General features: G+C 38.8%; 1 protein-coding gene across 1 annotated transcript in view; it reads right to left on the bottom strand.

Moving 5' to 3' along the window:
• LOC150083500 (AN1-type zinc finger protein 4-like) overlaps window positions 1-13,482 on the bottom strand; it is a 146,913-nt gene extending 133,431 nt beyond the window's left edge. The window contains exon 1 of the mRNA XM_090378514.1: window positions 13,066-13,482. The gene's annotated coding sequence lies outside the window, so the exon portion shown is untranslated. The remainder of the gene's footprint in view (window positions 1-13,065) is intronic.
• Window positions 13,483-13,827: the final 345 nt, after the last annotated feature.

Below are 13,827 nucleotides of genomic sequence, written 5' to 3'. Positions count from 1 at the left end.
TATGGCATTCCCCTTCCTGAATAACTCCTCATGTGTGAATGTAGATGCAAAATATTGATTTAGTTTGTTAGCTACCTGAGCAGGACCATGAACAGTTGAACCATCAATATCAAGTGGACCAATCTGATTCATCCCCTTCCTTCTAGAGTTTACATAAGTAAAGCACTCCTTGCTGTTTTTCTTTGCATCCCTTGCCAAATATTTCTCAATCCTTGCCAAAGAATGGATTGAACGCACTGAATTCTGATAGGATTCTTCCACTTGCTCAGATTACGAACCTAAGGGGGCATAAATTCAAATTGAGGAAAGGCAGTTGCCTTTAGCCAGCAGATGGTTAATTGCTGGAACAAACTACAAACTTTTAGAGGGAATGGTTGTGTGTTTTTTTTTTGGCTGATGCTACATAAGCTCATACGCTTGCTTTCTTGCGTCACATGCCTCTATTAGTATTACTACTATTTCAAGAAAGAAAAACATTTAAAGTGGTCAGGCTGCATTTTAATGTGCACAGAGGGGAGGCCTAGTAATAGCCAGAAATACTGACGGAATACAGGTTCTAATTAAACAATTAGCACCAACAGCTATTTGGAGACACTGCACGATACATCAAGAATCACTGGCTATGAAGGAATTATGCCCAGAACTGAATGGAAGTATTGAATAGTGTGATTAAAACCATGAACTTTATAAAAACACATCCATTGAAAAGCAGGCTTTTTGTGCAGCTTTGTAAAGAGATGGGAGCTCAACACAAGTCACTCCTGTTCTACTGCAATTCTCAGCAGCTGTCAAGAGGAAATGTGGCTCGAGTCATATCAAAAGAATTAGCTCTTTTTATAGAAGAAGAAAATCAAAAAAATTCTGTATATTCCTGCGATAAAAGCTGTGTAATGAAATTAGCCTACTTAAGTGACATTTTTGAGAAGTTCAAGTCATTGAAAATACAGGTATGCAGGGCTACAAATGTTCTAATAGTGAATGGAAAATCAACACCATCAGAAAGTTGGCCTGTAGCTTAGGAAATTGGACGTTTCCCTGCTTAAAGAGTATTGTAGAGGACAATGATCGACAAATGAACTTCACTGAAATTAAACAACGCTTAAATAATCTTTAATCTCAGTTCACCAAGTAGTTTCTAGAAACTCCGAGCAACAAATACAACTGGAAAGAGATCCCTTTCATGTTGCTTCTCTTCTGTGTAATCAGTTTATATCAAAGAGGAAGAAAGGTACATTGAAATGTTCTCCGATACTTCTTTGCAACTTAAGTTTCTGAATTTCTTTTTCTTAAGTTTCTCAGTAGAAGAATTCTAGATAAGTGTTGAAGAGTAATACCATTATCTCAGCAAAAAATCAATGAAAATTCTTCTACCTCTTGCAACATCTTATTTGTGTGACAGGATTCTCATTTGCTGCAACACTAGAAACAAAGTATCATTTCAGGACTCAAGCCATGATTTAAAAAATTATGCTCCACGATACAACCACATCTTTCTCACTAATGTGATATACTCCTTTTTTATCTTATTAATGCTTGTTTAAAAATTACTTAAAGTAGGAACAAATTATTTTGACATTATAATAATTAATAAAGATGGTTCAAAATTGATAAAAACTTTTAAGGGGGCATATAATGTAAAAGTTTGGGAGCCCCTGCATTAGGGCAAGTTACTGCTATGGATGCTACGGAGAGGCCTCCGTAGCCGAGTGGGCAGGAGCGGGAGTGCAGTAGCACACGCTCTTTGAGTAGACCGGGGTTCAAGCCCCTGACTGCTGAATACGGTCGATCTGCCAAACCGCACTGGACCAGCGTGGCAGATAATGGTCCATTTCCCTCAACATGAATTGTTGAGGAGGCTTCCACCCTGCAGTGGGTTGATAATGGCTGCACTTTACTTTTTTTACTGCTATGGATATAGGAATGATTGAGTAGCAGAAGGTGGAGAGTTGTTATTAATGGGTATTGCTTTTCTTGGCATAATGTTATTAGCATAGTCCACATGTTTCAGTGCTGGACCCAGTGTTGTTTTCAATATTTATTAATGATACTGATGAAGATATATCAAGAGTTTAATGTCAAAGTTTCCAGATGATATAAAGGTTGGCAGGGTGGTTAAAGACAGTCAACCAGGGTGAGATACTGTAACAAGATATAGATAAATTATCCAGATGGGGTAAGACATTGAAATTGAAGTTTAAAATTGAAAAAATTTGAGATACTGCATATGGGAAGCAGAAATTCCGGAAATAACATACCAACTGGGTGGTACCATATTCAAGGTAGTGAAGAAAGAAAAAGATGTGGGGGGGGGGGGTAATTATACAGTCTAACGTGAAGTTCTCTTAGCAGTGCAGATGGTTCATGGGTTCTGTCAATGATATACAAGAATTTTGCTAGCAGAGAGAAGGAGGTGATCCAATGCAGCCTAACCACTGCATTGTATAATGCAATGGTTAGGCTGCATTGAGCCATCTTGAGTCTGGAAGTTTCATTTAAGGAAGGACATGGATCTGTTGGAACAGATACAGACAAGGGCAACAAGATTAATGAAGAGAACAGAAGCACGCTCTTACCAAGAAAGGTTTCAGTTTTTCAAATTGCAGTGTCTGGAAGCTAGGCACCTGTGAGGAGACCTAACAAAGATGTAAGTAATGAAAGTATTATGTAAGTAATGTAAGCATCAGTAATGGCAACATGATGCAAGGAAGTAAAACTTATATGGCACCAACAACCAAAAAAAATAAAATAAATAAAATATTTCCCCATTCCTTCTAATAATTTGTCTAAACATTCCTTAAACTTAATCAAACTATTCACCTCCATAATATTAGGCAGAAGTTTAATTCCAACTATTAATTACCTTTGGCTGAATGTGAATTTTTCCACACCTATTCCAAAACCATCCTTTTCCACTTTAAATTTGTCCCCTTTGTGTGTTTCATCTCAGTAAAGTTAAAGATGATATCAGCATTAATGTACTAAAACAATTTAAAGTCTTATACACTTAAACCTTTTTTGGTTTACTTGTACTAAACATTGATATTCTTTGAATCTGTACGTTGTTAATAAATCTGATATAGCATTACTGCATATTTACTTTTCTTTTATTTCTGGGTAAACCATTAATGCTATGCAAAAATGGTTAATTCTGAATATGACCTTAGTTTTTGATATGCAAAAACTAAGGTCATATTCAGAATCAGCATATTGTTACAGTGGAAATTTGCACCCCTTCCTATAGTCTAATTAATGTAGATTAATTACGAAATTAACATGTTCCTGTTACCCTGGATATTTTTGATACCGTTTATTAATAACCCACCATTTTGGTTAAAGAGCAAAATCAAATACTATTTAAAAGGAAATGTGTAGGACAATAAGGATTGCAAAATTTCCACTATAACCGAACAACAGAGAACAGTTGGAAAGGCCTGGGTGTAATCAAAAGAACTGCTATCTCGGAGAAGTGCGAGCAGTTCAAAAAGGTTAAATTTAGAAGCAAATACTTCTCCGGCCTCAATCTGCATCCTCTTACAGATATACTATCATGTTACGACTTCCAAAAAAAGGGAATGTTGTAGCGCAAACATGCATTTTTGGACATTCAGAATGTGGCATTGGTGTGATGGGAGATTACCAGCGTGGGACTATGTCAGACAATAAAAACAAAGGGAACCCAAAGGGGAGAAGAGTTGGAGTGGAGGAGATGAGAGTGAACAGGAAGGCAACAAAGACCATGAGTTCCAGAAAGACCAAGCAGCTCCACTAAGGGATCGCCATTGTCCAAAACTGTCCAACTTGGCAAAGGAAGTTCGAGAACTGGCTTCTGATGAGACTGTGCCCATGGTTATTCAATTGGTGGAGGAATCAATAATCACCTTCTGATGAAATAGACTTCGTTTGATTTTTTTTTTTTTTTTTTTTAGGAGCATTAGCAACTAAGGCCATATTGCTCCGGGAATATGCGGTGGTCATTCCACGACCTTTCCGCATCCTGCGTATTTGGTGGTGACAGGCTTGAACCCCGGTCTAATCAAGAAGTGTCTGCTATGCACTGCCCACCTGGCTATGGAGGTGCCCTAGGCTTGGTAAGTGAAACATGTTTTATAAGCTTGAAAGGCATGTCTTAAAAATGATTTCGTCCTAACGAATTCTAGCAGTTGTATGTTAAACACCTAAGTGTTACTATAATATATCTGAAGATTTCAAGTTTGCATTGATCAAATACCTTAGATATGGAGTTTTTATATAAAAGTTTGTGTATTAAAGTAAATGTCATAATGAGGGAAACATAAGCAATAACCATACCGAACTATTGGTAACTACCTGAAGGTAATATGGATATGTAACAGGATAGGTTTACATTCTCAATGTCTTGTGACTTAATATTTAGTAAAGTCAGTGTATATTATGTGTCTCATTTTTAGTATCCTTGTAACCTGATAAATATGGCCAAGGAATAGATGTCTTTGTGTGTGTGCGCGATGCAAGGAGTGTATCGATATCAAGCAACAACTCGGCGTTCTTGTGGGCCTATATGAGAGCTTGATGGACAGGGTGAATGCCCTCGAAGAAACTAAATTGAGGGGCCCATCAAGCTCTCAGCTGCCCACATCAACGCCAGAGCTTGCACTTGGGCATCGCGTGACACAGAGACAACCCCCAAGGCAGAATGCACTGGTCCCGAAGGAACTAGTAGTTGTTGGTGACTCTATTGTCAGGGAAACGGGAAACATGCTTTGTAAAAAAGATAGGTGGAACAGGACCAGGGTATGTCTGCCAGGGGCAAAGGTTGATGACGTTGTAGAGCGAATATCATCTTTTAAGGGCACAAAAGGTGATATAGTTGTACACGTTGGCACTAATAATATTAAGAGTAGGAGACCGGCAGAATTACTTAACAAGTACAGGTCACTGTTGAACAAAAGCCGAGAATTAGGGTTGAATTTGAAAGTGTCTGCAATTCTGCCCAGACACGATAGGAGAGAGTATATGATGAGAGCCTTGTCGATCAATTCGGCCCTGGAAAGATTGTGCAAGGCTCAAGGGGTAGAATTTTTTTCAGCCTGGACTGTACTTGTTAACAGGAGAGATTGCTTCTACAGGGATGGGATACACTTAAATAGAAAGGGTGCAAGAATATTTGCTGATGCTATCGAGGCAGTGTTAGGTGGGTCGGAAAACTGCTAGCTTGGGGGGAGACAAAGACCAATAGATTGACAGTAGCCACTGGCAGAGGTGAAAGAGATTCTTGCACTGCTTCTATTAGAATGAGCAGAAGCCTGGAAAACAAGATGCATGGTATTTCAGAGACTGCTGGGAGCCATTGCGGTACAAGTAAACACATGGGTTGTGTTAGGGTAGCTAAGAATAGAAACAGGTGCAGGTATGCTTGCATGTACACCAATGCTAGGAGTTTAGTAAATAAATTTGATGAATTTGAGGTATTGCTCAAAACATCAAAGGCAGATATTGTTGGGATATCAGAGACGTGGTGTCACACAGATATAAGGGATGCAGAACTGCAATTTGGGGAGTACAGCGTCTACAGAAAGGATAGACAGGATAGGAAGGGGGAAGGAGTTATGCTATTAGTTAAGAAACACATAAAAACCAAGGAAGTGAAGCCAGTCGACATCGCCGGACAGTGCAGTGTTGAGTCAGTTTGGTGTGACATAAGCATTGGGAGATCAAAATTGAGAGTAGGAGTGTGCTATAGGCCTAATGACTCTGATGAGTATAATAAGAAACTGTACAGGGAAATAGAGTGGGCCAGTAAATCAGAGAGTCTTATAATGGGAGATTTTAATTTCCCAGATATTGACTGGAATTTGGGGGCTGGTTACTCACACACTAGCAGGGCTTTTGTGGATTTATTGGATGATTGTTTTCTACATCAGCATGTTCGGGAGGCAACTAGAGGGAGTAATACTCTTGATTTGATTATCAGCAGTGATTCTTCATGCATTACGAATCTGCAGATAAACGAACCACTAGGTGGCAGTGATCACAGTGTGCTGAAGTGGGATTTACTCAAAGAGGTAACTACCATTAGGGGTAAAGGGAAGGGTTATTGCTTCCATAAAGGCGACTACGATGGACTGAGACAGTATTTAAATTCTATACAGTGGGACCAACTGATGATGTTACCAACAGCAAATTCAAAATGGGAAGCATTCAAAGAACTTATCTTGGAAGCTACTAGGCTTTACATACCAACTAAGAAATATTGTTCAAGGTTTAGGCCAAAATGGATGTCAGATGAACTAATGAGGCATATGGCAGAGCAGAAAAATGCATGGGATACTTACAAATTAACACATGACACAGAAGCCTATGATAGATACAAGTTGATATGCAACCAAGTTACAAAGGAGGTTAGGCAGGCAAAGGCAGATTACAAGAAATCCTTGGCAAGGGATGCAAAGAAAAACAGCAAAGAGTTCTTTACTTATGTAAACTCTAGAAGGAAGGGGATGAATCAGATTGGTCCACTTGATATTGATGGGTCAACTGTTGATGATCCTGCTCAGGTAGCTAACAAATTAAATGAATATTTTGCATCGACATTCACACATGAGGAGTTATTCAGCAAGGGGAATGCCAGAGGTGTATTCAACTCTAGCAGTAAGCTACAGAGTCTTGAAATAACTGGGAGTAAAGTGGAGGAGAAACTGTTGAAGATAAACACAAGAAAGGCACCCGGGGTGGATGGGATCTATCCAGTTATATTAAAGGAGGCAGCAAAGGAAGTAAGCAAACCCTTAGCCATAATTATGAGAGCTTCCTTGGACTCAGGGGAGGTACCCATAGACTGGAAATGTGCAAATGTGACCCCAATTCACAAAGGAGGATCAAAGGCTGACACACGTAATTATAGGCCTGTGAGCTTAACTTCTGTTCCAGGAAAATTAATGGAGGCACTGGTTAAAGAAGCACTGCAGGATCATTTAGACAAGATTTCAGTTATAGCTCAGACACAGCATGGTTTTGTTAAGGGGAAGTCTTGCCTGACCAACTTGATTGGATACTATGACGCAGTCACAAAAGAACTGGATGCAGGGAATAACTTTGATATTATATACTTGGATCTTAGAAAGGCTTTTGATACTGTTGCACATGGAAGATTGCTACACAAATTGGAGCAGTGTGACATTGGAGGCAAGTTGCTGCTATGGATAAAGGGGTGGTTGAGGGGGAGAAGACAGAGAGTGGTAATCAATGGACACTGCTCATCGTGGACTAATGTTATTAGTGGAGTCCCTCAGGGCTCAGTGTTGGGTCCATTATTGTTTTCTGTATTTATAAATGATATTGATGATGGTATATCAAGCTTAATGTCCAAGTTTGCAGATGATACAAAGGTTGGCAGGGTTGTCAAGGACACTACTGACACTATGCTGCTGCAACAGGATCTGGAAAGGTTGAGCAGATGGGCTGAGAGGTGGCAAATGAAGTTTAACATTGACAAATGTAAAGTACTACACATGGGAAACAGCAACCCCAGAGCAACGTATCAACTCTGTGGTACTACACTGACAGTGGTAGAGAATGAAAGGGACTTGGGGGTGGTTGTGCAGGCAGATATGAAGTTCTCTGAGCAGTGCAGACGGGCGCAAGAGTAGCTCATGGAGTATTGTCAATGATATACAGGAATTTTTCCAGCAGGGATAAGGAGGTGATTATTCCATTGTATAAGGCAATGGTCAGGCCACACCTAGAGTACTGTATACAGGTCTGGAGGCCTCATTTCAAGAAGGATGTAGAGCTGCTGGAACGAGTAGAGAGAAGGGCAACAAGATTAGTGAATGGAACAAAGGGGTGCTCTTACGAAGAAAGGCTTAAGTTTTGCAAATTACAGTGTCTGGAGACTAGGCACCAGTGAGGTGATCTGATAGAGGTGTATAAAGCCTTGAATGGTTTAAGCATGCTCAATGCTGATGGGATTCTTCCTCTAGCTCAGAAAAATCACCTGAGAGGGCATAAATTCAAATTGAGGAAAGACAGATGTAGGATAGACGTGAGGAAATTTGCCTTTAGCCAGCGGGTGGTTGGTTGGTGGAACAGACTTCCATCCCTTGTGGTGGAGGTTGATAGCCTAAATAAGTTTAAGGCTCAGCTGGACAGGTATTTGGAACGAACAGATGGGTGAAGTGGAAGTGGGTTTTTTTTTTTTTTCTGGCTGATGCTGCATAAGATTGCTTTCTTGCATCAAATGCCTCTGCTAATGCTAATGGTTTTGATGGTATTAAGTTGAAGTAATAATGATGGTTACTTAGGAGGGGATGTATTTCCAAAAGCACGTGTTTCCTAATATTTGTGAACATAAGTGTATATTGTGGTTCTCATGCATAAATATCCTTATCATAAATAATGCCAGGGAACAGAGGGTTTTAAAGGCATTAACTAGAATTACTAACAATGGATATTGTGGACGCAAACACTACAGTAAAGTTATGAATGGAGAACTGCGACTATGTTTTATTAGATTAATAAATAATATGTGGAATCTATACTAGAACTGTGTGTTGAAAATGTATCATATATTTATTTGTACTGTTAATGAATAATGTTAAGTTTTTAAGATCTCTCTCTTTCTCTGCCAAAAACTCTCATTCACCCAGGAAACAACAGAATTAGTTTAAAAAGTAATTAAAAAGGGTTATCACAACACCACAAATCCAAAACCAGGATTCATTGGTGTCTTTGCACAATGCACTGATTCCAACATGCAGATTTTTGTTTAAAATCCGAGAGTATACAAGATTCAGGTCCTACTTATCACTAGACAAACACATTAAGATTAGTCAGGGACCAAGAAAAGCTCTAACTACGCTGAGGAGGGAAAATATTGGGAGCACCTGAAGATGTGTTCCTGGGCTCTGACGACACCCATGAAAACGCTCAAGGAGGGTGCACACTCTCCCCCCCTCAGAAAAACCCAATAATATTCAAATTTAGAAAGAAACACCAAGCAATACAGATAAACAGAATAGATTTGAAAATTTGTTACACATTGAAATAATTCCAAGTTTTGTAAATGTTGTGTTTTTTGGTTATAAATGATTTGTATAACAAACCTTCAAATTTGAGAAGCAACTCCAAACACTACACTGGTTAGCACCAAATGCACTACTTCACTATATCCACACAACTACTACAATCAAAATAATTCAACAACTTTGAATGAATTGAGTAAGCTAAATGCTGATGGATATCATTACTCTTACTCAAACAGCATTCATAAAGGAATATAAATTTAAATTGAGTTAAGGAACAGCGAAAAAAAATTGCAGAAATTTTATTTCAGCCAGAAGGTAGTTGATTGCTGTACTGTACTTCCATCTGGTGTTGTGGAAGTGGATAATTTCAATAAATTTAAGGAAGAATTAGACTAATTATTAGAGGGGATGGATAGGTAATGTAAGTTTTTTTTTTTTTTTTTTTTTGGTTGATGTTGTATCAGCTTGCTTCCTTTTTTCATTTTCCACTACTAATACAAATAACAATCAGTAAACACTCAAAGAAGCGTGCAAAGAACAAAATCATTATTTTATTAAATTTTTTTTATTATTTATTTATTTTATATTGTAATGAAGATGTGTTAGCTGAAATAGAGTGGGCCAGTAAAACAGATTGCCTTATAATGTGGGATTTTAACTAACCAGACACAGACTGGAAAGTGTGGGTTGATCACTTACATACTAGCAAGACTTTTGTAGATTTATTGGATGATTATTTTCTACAGTAGCATGTTCGGGAGGCAACCAGAGGGAGTTATACTCTTGATCTGATTATCAGCAGTGATTATAAATGCATTAAAAATCTGATCTGCAGATAAAGGAACCACTAGGTGACAGTGATCACAGTGTACTGCTGTGGGATTTACTCAAAGATGTAACTGTCATCAGGGGTAAATGGAAGGGTTTTTGCTTTCATAAAGGGAACTACAGTGGTCTCAGATATTTTTTAAATTCTATACAGTGGGACCAACTGAAGATGTTACCAACAGCAAATTCTAAATGGGACGCATTCAAGGAATTAATCTTGGAAGTTGCTAGGCTTTAAATACCAACTAAGAAATACTGTTCAAGGTTTAGAGCTAAATGGATGTCTGATGAACTAAGGAGACTTGAGGCAGAAAAGAAAAAAATGCATGGGATGCATATAATTATCAGGACACACAGATACCTATGGTAGATATAAGCTAATCTGTGAACAAGTCAAAAAGGAGGTTAGCAAGCAAAGGCAGATTACAAGAATTCTTTGGCAAAGGATGCAAAGAAAAACAGCAAAGAGTTCTTTACTGTGTGGTGCTACACTTAAGGTGGTAGAAAATGAAAAAGACCTGGGAGTCATTGTGCAGTCAGATATGAAGTTTTCTGAGCAATGCAAACAGGCTGCCAGGGCAGGTAATGGATTTTGTCAATGATATACAGGAATTTTGCTAGCAGGGAAAAGGAGGTGATTGTCCCTCTGTATAAGGCAATGGTCAAGCCACACCTTGAGTACTGCGTACAGGTCTGGAGGCCTCAATTTAGGAAGGATGTAGATTTACTTGAGTGTGTACAGAGAAGGGCAACAAGATTGGTGAGGGGAATGAAGGGATCCTCTTACCAAGAGAGGCTTAAGTTCTGCAAATTGCAGTGGCTGGAGACTAGGCACCTGCGCGGTGAACTGATTGAGGTGTATAAGGCCTTGAATGGGTTGAGCACGCTGAATTCTGATGGCATCCTTCCACTTGTCAGATTACGAATCTAACGGGGCATAAATTCAAATTAAGAAAAGACAGGTGTAGAATAGATGTGCGGAAATTTGCCTTTAGCCAGTGGGTTGTTAATTGCTGGAACAAACTTCCATCTGTCGTTGTGGAAGTTGATAGGTTGAATAAATTTAAGGAGGAACTGGACAGGCATTTGGAGGGAATGGTGTGATTTTTTTTTTTATTTTTGGCTGATGCTGCATAAGCTCATACACGTGCTTTCTTGCATCACATGCCACTATTACTAATACTACTTATGTAAACTCTAGAAGGAAGGTTGATGAATCAGATTGGTCCACTTAACATAGATGGTGCGACTATTGATGATCCTGGTCAAGCAGCTGATAAACTTGAGTATTTTGCATCTACATTCACACGAGGAATTCTGTAGGACAGAAGAGACCAGAAGCTTATCAAACTCTAACAGGGAGTTAAAAGATTTTGTAATACCTGAGAGCAAAGTGGAGGAGAAACTGATGAAGTTAAACATAAGGAAGGCATATGGGGTCGATGAGATCTATCCAGTTATATTAAAGGAGGCAGCAAAGGAAGTAAGCAAACCCTTAGCCATAATTATGAGAGCATCCATAGCTAAGTGGCCACGAGCAGGAGTGCAATAGCACACGCTCTTTGAGTAGACCGGGTTTCAAGCCCCGACAGCTAAATACAGTTGATCTGCCAAGCCGCACTGGACCAGCGTGGCATATTATAGTCCATTTCCCTCAACATGAACCATTGAGGAGGCTCCCATCCTGCAGTAGATTGATAATGGTTGCAGTTTACCTTACCTTTACCTGCAAGGGCATCTACTGACTCAGAGGAGGTCCCCACAGACTGTATATGTGCAAATGTATCCCCAATTCACAAAGGGAGATTTAACAGACCTGTTAGTTTAGTTTAACTTCTGTTCCAAGGAAAATAATGGAGTCACTGGTTAAAGAAGCATTGCAGGATCATCCAGACAAGACAGCAGTTATAGTTCAGACAAAGCATGGGTTTGTTAAGGGGAAGTCTTGTCTGACCAAACTGATTGGATACTATGATGTGGTCACAAAGGAACTGGATGCAAAAAATAATTTTGATATCATATACTTGGATTTTAGGAAAGCTTTCGACACTGTTGCGCAAGGAAGACTACTGTACAAATTGGAGAGGTTTGGCATTAAGGGTAAGATGCTAAAATGGATAAAGGGATGGCTGAGTCAGAGATGGCAGAGTGGTAAACAATGGATACTGCTCTTCGTGGACAAATGTTATTAGTGGAGTTCCCCAGGAGTCCACATTGGGCCCATTGTTCTTTTCTGTATTTATCAATGATATTGATGAAGATATAGGGGTTAATGTCAGTAAGGATGGTACACTACTGCAACAGGATATAGAAAAGTTGAGCAGATGGGCTGAGAGATGGCAACTGAAGTTTAACATTGACAAATGCAAAGTATTGCATATGGGTAGCAGTAACCCCAGAGTAACATATGAACTGTGCAGTATTACCCTCAGGGTAGTGGAGAATGCAAAAGACCTGGGGATAATTGTGCAGTCAGATGCAAGGGTAGCTTATTGTGTCTTGTCAATGATATATAAGAATTTTTTTAGCAAGGATAAGGAAGTCATTATCCCTTTGTATAAGGCAATGGTCAGGCACCACCTTGAGTACTGCATACAGGTCAGGAGGCCTCATTTTAGGAAAGATGCTGAGCTACTAGAACGAGTACAGAGAAGGGCAGCAAGATTAGTGAGTGGAACAAAGGGTTGGTGTTACCAAGATAGGCTTAAGTTCTGCAAATTTCAGCATCTGGAAACTAGGCACCCAAGGCTTGAGGTGTATAAAGCTTTGAATGGTTTGAGCAAATCTCAACGCTGATGGGATTCTTCCTCTTGCTCAGATTCTTCACCTGAGGGGGCATAAATCCAAATTGAGGAAAGACAGTTGTAGAATAAATGTGTGGAAATTTGCCTTTAGCCAGCAGGTGGCTGATTGCTGGAACGAGCTTCATCTGTCATTGTGGAAGTTGACAGTGTAAATAAATTCAGTGCTGAACTAGGCAAACCCTTGGACTGAATTGATTGTATGAAACGTTACGGGTTTGTTTTTTTTTTTTTTTTTGGCTGATGCTATATAAGCTTGCTTTCTTGCATCATATGACTCTACTGATGCTAATTGATCCTTATTATACTTTAATTTAAAATTGTACAAAATGGAATGCATGGATGGTATACTAAAAAAAAAAAAAAAAAAAAAAAACAGTATATTTCAAAGTAAACAGTACCTGTAATGGAAAAGTATTTCAAAGTAAACTTACCTGTAATGGAAGCTTCCTAAAAGAAAATTTGCCTTTCTGCGTAGTGATTAATCGGACATATTAAATTTTGGCCGTATCTCTTGCATATTAAACTAATTGTAATTGATTTATAACTAAACCAAAATATGAAAAACAGAAAGATATATTAATAAAGAATAGTGGTTCTCAATTGTTCAGGAAGTGATCGCATAAAACACTTCGCCAAACAGCGCTAGAAGATAGTTTTAAACAGGTGTTTACATTGGCTTCCCGCTCCATGGCTGATTTTTAAAATTTAGTTACTTCTTTTACACATTACTCCAAAAATGTCTAGATTATATCAACAGAATATAAAATCTGTAGGATTTTTTTTGTCTTTACCAGGCTGACTTGATTCACATCACCACCATGCCTTTCACTCACCTGCCTCAACCTGGCATTCTCGTATCACAAACGATACAAGAATTTGGCTAGAAATGCGGTGTCACCCGGATGAAGTTTCCCATAGCAACAGTGTCTTGCGCCCTCCTGTGTCAAAATTAACAAATATTCACAAATACTCATAAAGAGCATAACACAACGATCGCTTTGCCCACAAGTTTTATTAGTCATGATCGACTAAATAAATACTGCCATATTCAAACTAATTTAAACCCAACCAAACTTCTCTTTAACGGATTATATGGAAGTGAGAGCAGTAAATCCGAGTTTCGGTTAAATTCAAAAGAAATACATATTGTCATCAAACTAGTGCAATGTTAGAAAAAATGTGGTACTATCAAA

This window comes from Mastigoproctus giganteus, chromosome 7, assembly GCF_048544385.1.
Source record: "Mastigoproctus giganteus isolate SK-2022 chromosome 7, ASM4854438v1, whole genome shotgun sequence".
Classification (NCBI taxonomy): Eukaryota; Metazoa; Arthropoda; class Arachnida; order Uropygi; family Thelyphonidae; genus Mastigoproctus; species Mastigoproctus giganteus.
Note: the sequence above shows the minus strand (reverse complement) of the source record. Positions and strands in the feature narration are given on the sequence as shown.